Here is an 11,638-nt window from a genome sequence, read left to right on the forward strand (position 1 = left end):
AACAGACGCCTTAAACTGAATGTAATAAGCATGCGGCCCAAGAGACGCCATCGTCGGCAACTGGCGCGTGTGCATGTCGCTTTGCGCAAACACAAATGGTAATAAAACACATGGCGACACTGTTCGGGCGTTCTGCTAGCGCCAGCGCGTTGGATTCGACATTTCCACGCGGTATTGGAAAATGTCTAGAATGCATGCTTGCGGCTCCAGCAAACGTGTTGGATAACATTAACGAGCGACAAGCAGCAATAACCATGCAATACCTCCTCCGATTAATCATGACTCCGATTAAGGGTTTCTACATAAACACATAAATTCACAAAATTGTACTTCCGTTAAATTTTATATTTTGAGACTGATATTTACGTCACTTAATTTTTTATTTATTTTATTTAAGTTAGGTGTGTCTATTACCTATACTAGTTAATAACATGCAAGACTTTGGTTGATTCTTGCTTGGCGAGTGAATTTTTGTTGTCTTTTAATTTTTGTAATGACTTAACCGAAATTAAAAGACAAGAAATCATGCGCACTGCGCTCGTGCGGTTCGTGCGTGCAGTGTGCTGTTTTAAGCCTGTCTGTTGAGCGCACATACAGTTATGTAATGTCAGTAGGGCAAGCCCGAATGCAAAACGCGAGGCAAGCTTATTAAAAAGGTGTGGTCCCCTCCAACGCAACCAGAGCTGATGTTAAGCGACATGAACGAGACGCCAAGCCACGAACCGCCAACAAAGTGCAACAAAATGCATTCAAACTGCTTAAACTATAAAATCTCCACGGTTTAAACACAAGTTAAAAGTCACCATAAAATATAAACAATAGCACATTCAATATTTATTTACTTTTAAACTAAAATAATAGAAAATTTACTTTTACCATTCTTTTATATTTAAAAATAAATAAATTATTTATTTATTTATACAAAGTGTATAAATTTTAATTTTTTAAATTTCTTGTTACGTAGGAGGAAAATTACTGTCGAATGTGTTCAGGACACGACCGATCGAATTGCACAGGAATGTCTAGTGACTCAATGACGTCGAGTGGAATAATTGTGCAAATTGTGCGGGCATTATTGTCAACTTTGCCGCACGTTCCACCGTTCGATTGCTCGGCTATTAGTATAAAACCATCAGCCAGCCAGGTGGAACAGCTTTGATAATATAATATAATCTTAACGAAAACGTTAAGCATTTCGACCATAAAATGTTGATAACTTTATACAATTTATTAATTCGCGTTGTTTGTAAATGCCAAATGCTTTGAAATGGGCGTACGAACAATGTTAACATGTAGAAAGTGATTGTGAACACATGTTAAGTCAATAGATAAATAATTCATTTTTTTGTGTACGAAATTGTATGTTCGATACAAATACCACAACTCCAACATTGGTCAATTTTATAATTCTTAGATTTTTGATTCTTTATTAAACCAAAATTAATTTTTAGCCAATAAAATAAATATTTTTGCCTCTATGTGACAAAAAATCCTATGTTCGGTAAATATACGGCAACTCCAACATTGGCCAATTTTATAATAAATAAATATTTAGATTTCTGAATTTTTATTAAACGAAAATTCATTTTTAGTCAATAAAATAAATATTTCTCTCTTTATGAGCAGAAAAATCCTATGTTCGGTAAATATCCGTCATCTCCAACATACGCCAATTTTGTAATAAATAAATTTTTCGATCTCTGATTAGTAAACCAGGACTAATTTGCATCTGGCATCAGATAATGCACATCATTGCACTCAACACAAAAGTGCAATGTGTAATGTGCAATGTCCTGCGTTCAACTGTTCCAGTTGGATTCCTTAACGTTCATGCTTCATCTAAAACGCAGCCAACACTTGGATGATCCTAGATAGTCACGCGAGACCAGTTTTTTTCGCTTCATTCGTTCACCATTCTTCTCTCCACATCTTCTTCTTTACGTGTGTTTTTTTTGCGCCTACGTTTTGCTTTTTGCTTGTTAGTTCTTTACGTTTTTCTCTTTCGCCTAGCGCACTATCTTATCACCTTGCATCATCATCGATTTGTACACCATTTAAAAGTCTGCCTTGCGCAGTCACCAACAACCAGCTTAGAGTAAGTGATGAGAAGATGTGCATAGATGCTGTGCTCTCATTTCGACGAGTACACGGCGCAAAAAAAGAAAAGTTGACGCGATAAAAACGACGCATTCTTAGATTCTTTTAGATGCACTACACGCGAGTACGACTGGTAAGTCGAGGACGTTTATTGGTTTGATGATGGGACGATTCTATGTCAAGTCAAGTCAAGTTAAACTTTATGGTCAAGAGAGTTTCCAAAGGACGGATTGGACAACTTTTCTAACTAGAACACATTGGAAATACGTCCAAGGCAAACAAAAAAGTAAAGAAAGTTAATTTTTATTTTATTTTTACCAAACCTTTGTACCAAGAGAAGAGAAAAACTCACCTGAAACAGATAAAAAAAAGTTTTAGTATTTACAACAAAACAAAAAAATTCGAGTGAATTTGTTGTAGTTGTAAACGCACCCGGATGTAACAAGGCAACAACATAGCGTTTCATGTACAAAATGTAGCGGCTTAAGTCGTTGTCAGCTGAAAGTAACAAAATGACGCGGCGTATTCAATGCGCCCGCCTGGCAGTGTTGTAATGCATTAGCATTAAACATATTCCACGATAATTCCACGTGTAACTTGCAGCGACTTTAATACGGCCATAGCAAACGAACGCCGGCAATAATTTCGGATTTATTCGTGCGGTCGTAATCGCCGGCATAATTGCAATCATTTCTTGCTTTATGTAATTGCGGGCGCAAGTGCCACACAACAATTTACGAGCACGTGTAAGTATTTATAAACTAATAAACTACAGAACAATATTTATGAAAGCATTACTATAATCACTGGAGAAGACATAAACTTAACACAAAACTTGTTAATCTAACTTCGTTACTTGCAAATCTGCAATTTTAGTTTATGTTACTTCAGTTTTTTAAGGCATAAATCTCATGAAAATGAATGAAATAGGTGAAAGAAAGTACAATTTGAAAATTGTACATTAATTAGAAAATGGGAACCTTTCAAACCAAATGCTCAAGTTATAACTAATGTTGAGCTACATGAAACGACATCGTTAAATGCTGCCAGCGCCGCGATAAATGGATCGATTGTTGATGACCAGGGCGCGGTAATCACGAATCGCGCTAAAAATGTACAAGAATGGAGTGAATGTACAGCGATCGCGATGGTCAAGTCTTGTACACTTGCTCGATACTCCAATAAACTATTTTTGGTCATCATTGCCAGCGAATGGGCTTACGTTTCGGAAGGAAAAGCTACTTAAGTCATTTGCGCACTTTCTATAAAACTACGAATTTAGTTTAATCAAGATTAACAAATTTTAACATCATTTAAACATCACCATCTTGTAAATGTTTAAAACTTAACTTAAAAAAGTGATAAAAAATTGATTTTCTTCAAAAAAATCGAAATTTATTTCTTTTCGGATTTAAAAAAACAAAAATGAACAAAACTCGTTTTTTCGTCAAATATTCCGAATTTATGAAAAAAAAAAGAATAAAAAAATCTTGTTTTAAACGAACTTTTTTCTTGATTTTTACTTCATAACAAATTTCAGAATCTCATAACCTATAATTTGTAACCTGTGACATCATAATGGTAAATTTATAACAATATCCAAATGTGGTATTCTTCAGATAAGTTATTACACTGTAACTGAGTCATACTCGAGTTGAACAACAAAGCGATAAACTCATTCGGGCAGATATCGCAATCGACTTCAAGGTACACCTACGCATGCGCACTCGCATTATGTTTCAATTGTCGGCTTTTGGCAAACGAGGCCAAACGAATTCTACCACCATAAACGACATCGCGCATTACGGGCAATACAATAAATTTTAATTATAACTTGCTTATAAACATGTACGTACACTTGCTTGACTTGCTGCTGCTTGACTTAAGCCATCTGAAACTACTAAGTCAGTTTGAGATTTATACGTGAGTCGTAAAGTTTACAGCATTAAACTTTTAGGACTTTTCTAATGCCAATATCCGAAGACGATCGGAGATTGAAAAGTCCGGTCTGTGCATGTCCAAATAAATTTATCGCACAATTAAAAATAATGGCAATGCGGTCACGTCCGAGCGTGCCATGTGTGCATGCTGGCCTTTTTAGAATTTTGATGGCTTTTTTATTTCACGTTTTATACCGAATATCGAAAAATTGAAGAAGTTTTAAAGCAGTTGGAAGCTTTTTTCGGGTAGCTGGAAATGATTTCGCACGTCGCCGAAGGACATTTGCGAACTGCTGACTGTTTTTATGCAGATAAATAGCAATCGCGCATAATTCGTAGATAAAACACGTCGGAGATAAATAAACATGTAAATCGCGTGCCTTAATTGGACACATTAGCTATATAAACAGAGATTTTAATTAAGTTATGGATTGTACACCACTAATCCACATATACAAAGTGTATTCAAAACATATAAATTAAAATTAATTAAAACCAACCAAAAAGCTTTCTGTTTGCCCAAAATTTGAATTTTTGATAAATGTGAAGGTCACGCATCCGCATCGACACATATTGATTAAAAAAACTAATGATTGCCATAAATAAGAGAACGTGATGTTGAATTTGCCAAAATTGCCCGTGAAACAAGATATTTACGGACATTTTGAAACCTGATGCGCCGCGTTTGGCGGAAAGAATGCAAGAAACGTGTACCAGCGCCTTTGATCAACTTCCACATTTTATTAATCTATAAAGTCTATCTATAAAGTAGGTAGAATTAGATTTATAGCATATTGATGCGAGGCAAAGCACGCATTTCCAGTTTGAGCATCGATAACACATTTTTCGTTAAGTTTGACTAATGTCTATCTACTTACAACTACTTCATGTTGCTGTGGCTGTAAGTCAATGTTGAAATATTGCCGAGATTAATGTAATGGAAAAAACGACAGGGATCGTAATAAATTGCACATTTTTGTGAATGGTGTAAATCTTATCTAGGTCTGCGATTTATTAACGTCCAAACATATCAATTTTATCGTCGTGAAGATGATTGGTTACTTAAATTTAATTTAAAGTTATTGCAAACATGAAATTTTATAGATAAAGCATGTAAATACAGTTATTGCAGAAATTTCACACCCAAAATAAGGTCAAACATAAAATTTTGAATTTTTATCAAAATTTATTCGAAGAAAGTTGAAAATATTAGAAATTTCATATAAAATTACGAATATTAAACAATTGATGTTTTGCCTACGCTAAAAGAGTATAATTAACGAAAATTAATAGCAGTGCCATCCACGTTAACAAATTAATGTTTGCTTGGGAGGTGCGCTCGAATGTTGTCCACCTACGCGAAATACAATATCGCATTATTCTTCATTTCGCGAATTCAAGTTGCGTCCGAGATATTCGCCATCGCCATCATCACGTACTCGTAGGAACGCCTGAATTTCATTACGGTAAAAAGGCAGAGACGTTAAGAGTGAAGAGTAATGGATCATAGTGTCCGTGTTCGAGGAAACAATAAATACGAGTCCGAAGCACAAGCCACAAGAGAGATACACTCGTGTTTACTTACATCGCTTTGGGCAATCGAGCGCTTTCCAGATGATTTTTAATTGTCTTTTGTAGGTTGATGGCGGAGTTTTGATCTACAGAATACAATTCGAGTGGTAACGTGATGATTGCGAATTGAGATTCTTGTGGGCGCGGTATGATTTACTGACATAAATTATTAAATTTGAATTTTTTATGGTTTATGATGGAATGGAGAAATTTTTCGTATCAAATTTCATTGTTTTTTATTATATTTAACGTTTAAAGCTAGCAGGACATAAAAATATCTATTTTTGAGTTGCGGTATAAATACTGAACACAATGGTTGCTTCAGTATGTTATGCAACCCCTTATACTCTGTGTTTTTTGGTGTGGTTTTCATAACATTGTAAAAACCACATTTTTGACAAATTTTATTATTTTCCTGAACTATAAACTTAATAACTCTTAGAAATATCAAACATTTAATTAATAAAAATTAAATAAAATTGGTTTTCGCTTTTTTGATATTATTATTTAATTATTTTATGTTACATCATAATTTTAGTACTGTGAGAAACCACAGGAAGCAAAAATAGCATTCTTTAATGCCGAAAAATATGCCAAACAAAACAAAACAAAAAATCTGCATAAATTAAATTAAAAAAGATTAAAAAACTTAATTTTCATAACACCTAAACAAAAACCAAAATAATTTCCTGCTTGGTTACGTTTTTTTCTTACGTTTCTTTAAAAATTGAATAGAATAAAAAAGTTTTATATTGAAATAGTTTTAGGCTTTGCATAACTTTGCACAATTTAGTTTTTATGATATATTGCGTGACATATTTCATTTTATTGTCTCTACTTTTATTGATATTTTAGTTTATTATAGAATTATGTAAATTGCAACAACATAAATCTCCATTTCAGGTCCTAAAAAAATGATTGACCAAATTTAGTACGCTATTAGCCCCGCATATTTCTAATTCCTTTCTTAACTTTAACTTCGCTTGCGTCAAAATTTAGTTCATTAGGTACGCAACACGTAATAACAAAATATTAATTTAAATATCCATTATAACGCAGGAAACAACAAGCACATCTAGAAACACGCCCAGTATTTTAATTAAATTTTTAATTTAAAGTTTTTGCAAAATTTGTTCTACTTTTATACGTTAAATAAGAGTCTCTTAAATTTTATTGTTTATCATTGCAAATTTATATAATTTAAGAGCAGGTTTCAAAGCACAGAAATGCCATTAAAAGTTTTAAAAATGTTTTTGCTTTGCATTCCTAAATCAATGCAATTATTTAAAAACCATTATGCGGATCAATAAAGACTTAATTTCCTTTTATTACACAATGTATACCAATGCTGTGCATTTAATATTTTCTTTGATATTTCATTTTAATCAAAAACAAAATTATGCAAAGCAAAAACTTTTTTTAAATTCACGCTGCAGAGCTTCGGAACCTGCTCTCAAACAGAAGTTTGTGAAAAACATTTAATAGTATTCTTAACATCTTGGACATAAAACACAATCATTTAAATCGATTGGACGTCGGCGAAAAAAAAGTCCTGCGTATGCGAATTACAGTTATCCATGCTTTATTTATAGCTCTGGGCGCACTCGATGACTTTTGTTTTTCATTGATTTTTTATTGCATTTCTCGTCTCCTCACACACGCAGTTGTTTAATTTTTCGTGTTGCCCGCTGCGTTCAATCCATTGCTACCGGTTTTAGCTCAACGGGCACGCAAAAATAATAAATAATAAAAAAATATCTTGAATGTGGAGAGCCGCGCAGATTAAGGTAAGGTATAAGGATTGATTCATTTCTGGTTGCACGCGTTCGTAATTTACATGGCAATCAGGATATCGCGAGCTAATTATTTTGTAATATAATATGATATAATGTGAAATAAGAAATAAGCTATACTGGTTTTTATTATTGAGTTCAAAGCATTCAACAAAAAATAATTAAGCTTGTTATGCAATATAAAAAGTTTATTGATTTTTATTTAAAATAAATTTATGCGTTATCGACTGATTTAATATATTGATTGACATTTCTGAATAAATCACGAAATAAAAGTAGAGATTAGCAAATTGCTTTTTTTTACTTTTTCGTTTGGAAACACAGAAAGTTGTAATTTAAACACCAGCGGCCAAGGTCGTGATTAAAGTATTTTAGTCACGGGCTTTAGTCACAGGCTTGAAATTGCGCCTGGGCATTTGATTACGGTGCAACACAAAACCTTAAACACTCGCTACGTTTGCTCTTAATCATTCCCGTGACAAAAACTCCCATTTAGCCACTAGATACTTAATATTCCTTTTTTTACTTGTTTTTTAATGTAACTACCTGGTACTTAATTGATTGGTAAATATTAGCTGGTGTAATTAATTTTAACCGCGCATATCCTTATCCTCTGATTCCCGCCGATCGTAATTTCGTAATTAGCCGCATGTCATGCATCATCCAGGGCATGCCCACTGCGCGATACGTAAATAACGTCCTGGTTACCGCGTCTCAACTAAAAACACACGCGCTGGTTCTTAAAATAGCAGCTACCGGACTTGTTTGTTGCGCCGCGCTTCTGCGTTTACGTAATTTGACGTTATCATTAAATCGGGCACGCAAGGAACGCGCACTCACCAACCACACAAAAATTACAATTAAAATAACGACCAGCGGCGTGGAGTGAAGTTAAAAAGTTGAAATTAAAAACGCAGACACTCACTAATTCGGGATGCGATAAGATGCGCGATAAAAAAACTACACACGAATGAGTATAATGCTTTTTTGTGTTTAATTAGCACGCATTTAAAATTCTACGTAAGTGTTTCAACATTTAACACTGGAAATTAGTAAATTTAATTAGATGCGCTCATGTTTCTTGAAATTACGTTAAAAAAATTAAATTAAAATTATTTTTAAGTTTTGTTTTTAATAAGTAGCTGGATGTGTAACACATATTTTATATTTTATGACACATAAAGAAAATGTGATTTATTGCGGCGATGGAATGCGCTATCAAGCATCAACGCACGCGGACAGCACGCAGCGCAATTGCAATCGCAATTGCATTAGAGTTGAAGAACACGACGACGAAAAAAAACTACACGAAGGAGCAAAAACTAATGGCAGTAATTTAGTGCTGGCGTGCAATTAATTTGCAGTTCGGTGCTGTTTGCGTTTGAACGTCCACTCGTCTGCTTCCAGCTACCTTCGGACGTTCGAAGATCGGTTGATGTCAAAGCGCTTGCAGGCTCTTTACTCTTCAGTCCGCACCGGTAACGATCGCAACGAGATCGAAAATTAAATAAGAACGCTATTAAACTAACGCGAATTGCGCATGCGCAGTAGATCAAAATACGCTAATGTTGCACGGCTGCTGGTGCGTGCATCTATGTAGCCTTGAGACTCTTTACCCTTCGTGCATACCCCGCAATTTATGTAACGCCAAATGACCATTATTATGCGCATGTGTGCATGCTGAATGCTCCGAATGCGCGTCGCGTGTGTGCACATTCTCTGCGTCTGCGCGCTGCGCTTATACAAGTGTTATGTTTATAAATACCTGCTTATTGTTGGCGCACGAAAGAAAGAGGCGACTGTCAGTAAACTACGCGCTACACATATGTGTAGCCTATTCCTTTTTGCCCTTTTTGCCATTGTTTATCATGATTTATCCGCGCACTTATTCTTAGTCGTGTCTTACAGCGCATAAAACCTTTTTCTGCGGTTTGTCTCTGCTAGTCGCTCGAAATCATATCTACGAATCTTACTACAAATAAATATTTATTGTAACACACTGTAGATTTTTATATTACATGCTTCATTGTGCTGCGTTTGGACGAGATGCAAAATAAGATTTTTTTCGTGTCACTCAAGCGTTGCAATAATTTTACGCTGCGTCTCGGATGACATCTCGCTATGAAAACCGCATCTGACGAGAGGACGAGGGAAAACTGGTCGCGCGTGTCGCCGTCTTCCCAGAACACATATTTATTCACATCGAGATGCACAGAAGGAAGAAATGTGATTAATGTAATTAAACTATGTTTCTAAAAGTTGTCATCAAATGCACGCCACGGAAAAATTATTTTCAGTTAATTAGAAGTGAAATAATTTATGTGGACACACGGTATAATTTTATTAATACTATATTGTATGAGTTTTATATCCTAGACTCAAGAATGTGACGCCATAACATCATGAACTCGCGCAGCAATGTCAAGGCATTTGGAAAGAAGAGAAAATCGCAAATCCCATCCATGGACGCAAAAGACGCAAAAGACTTAAAACCTTGTCCACCTCACGCCTACAATTCTGCATTCCTTTGCTTAATATGACAGGTTATAACTTTTTTTCCTCCGCATGCAGAATAAATGCCTAACAATGTTATCTGTAATCTTGCATTTTGTCTTTAAAAAACATGTAAAAAATAAAACGTAAATATTTGTTACAGCTGAAAATAACTAGATGAGTGTACATGAAACAATTGAAGTTTTAGTTGAATTGAATTCAAATTGAAAGACAATTTCCAAAACTTTCCCTTTTGTTGTGTGTTGTGTGTTTTTGTTTGCGCAAGAAGACGCACTTGTTGCCACAGTGTTTATCTGCATAAAAGTAACACGTAATTAAAATGTGGTTCACACCGTTTATCTTTATGGTTCGAAGGTGAGCACAATGATCGTAATAGAAATTTCTATTTCACTTAAGAACAAACAAACACCACACACATACACATTCATTATGTGTGAAGAAGAGACTGTTATTATAATTAAATCTGCTGGATAATTGTGAAATTTAAACACTTCGCAGTATAATAGATCCAAAGCATTTTTAAATTTTACTTTCATTTAATTTTTGTTTTGAATTTTTTCAAAGGAAAAAAAACTCTAATCATCAATTTTAGTTGAATGTTACCTATGTATGTAATGCTGAATAATCCGTAGCTGAAACGATAGCAATAATTTAAATTTCACTTTCATGTTATGTTCGCTGCATGTACGAAATGCGTGCAAGAGCAGTGCCAGACCAGGAAAGTGTAGGAAAACGTTGCGAAATGCGCGCAACGTCAATGTGCGATCGCGCAATCGTTTAAACTTTAACTGGCGGACCGTTAAAGTTGTAGTAATCGCAGTAATAGTAATGGTTGCACTTTACGTCAAGATTGAATAAAATACAACAAAATTTAGTTTTAGCTTTTTGTTGAACCAGGTATCAAGTAGATAGGCGCATATAGAATGTATTTAATGATCTAGGAAATTGTTATCATGAGTGTAATCAGTGTAAAGTGCAATAAAAGGAAAAATGCAAAAATGGGCGCAGTAGCTCTTCCGATATGTGTTCTACATATCATGTGTTCTACTTCCGTAAAAATGCGTGGTAGGTAATTAAAATTATAACTAATTGCAAAGTGTTGTAAGTTGTTAAAGTGGAAATAGATAAGAATAAATGGAGTTTTACTAAATCTATTGTTTTATTTTATTTTATTTTTTCTACTTCCTCCTTTAAAACGCGTTTTTTATCACACAAAGTGATACTTTAAACACGGACCGCCAAAGCCGTGTTTAAAGTATTTTAGTCACAAGCTTTAGTCACGGAGTGGATAAAATACAAAAATGCAAAAACCTCAAAGTAAAAATAGAGTAGAAGTAGAAAATAGCGTAAGCATCACGTGGCTAAACGTTGTTAAACACTCGATTGATTGACCACTCGTTACGCTCGCTCTCAATCAATCTCGTTCCATAAACTCCCATTTAGCCACTTGATACTTAATATACCTATTATTATAGGTCACATTTAGTTTTGTTTACTTTTTATAATTTTTATGTCCCATTGACATTTCGCACACGCAGCGAAAACCGAAAGCATTACATATTATATCATTAAATGAGTTCTCGTGCTCTCCACGAATCTCCGTAATACGAATAGACAATATTTACATACTCAACTTTATCACGTCTTAACGTCTGATAATTATTCTAACATTTGCATCACGCAAACAGCAACCTGTAAGCCGAGATGATGATTACATTGCAT

At 34.5% G+C, this 11,638-nt stretch overlaps 1 protein-coding gene across 2 annotated transcripts in view; it reads right to left on the reverse strand.

The window, feature by feature from the left end:
• Nucleotides 1-11,638, reverse strand: part of RhoGEF64C (Rho guanine nucleotide exchange factor at 64C) — a 68,312-nt gene that overhangs the window by 27,342 nt on the left and 29,332 nt on the right. The gene's annotated exons all lie outside the window — the stretch shown is intronic.

This window comes from Atheta coriaria, unplaced genomic scaffold, assembly GCF_025399875.1.
Source record: "Atheta coriaria isolate IRGN ID8LTWV9N9 unplaced genomic scaffold, Caltech_Dcor_3.1 hic_scaffold_6_pilon, whole genome shotgun sequence".
NCBI classification, from domain to species: Eukaryota; Metazoa; Arthropoda; class Insecta; order Coleoptera; family Staphylinidae; genus Dalotia; species Dalotia coriaria.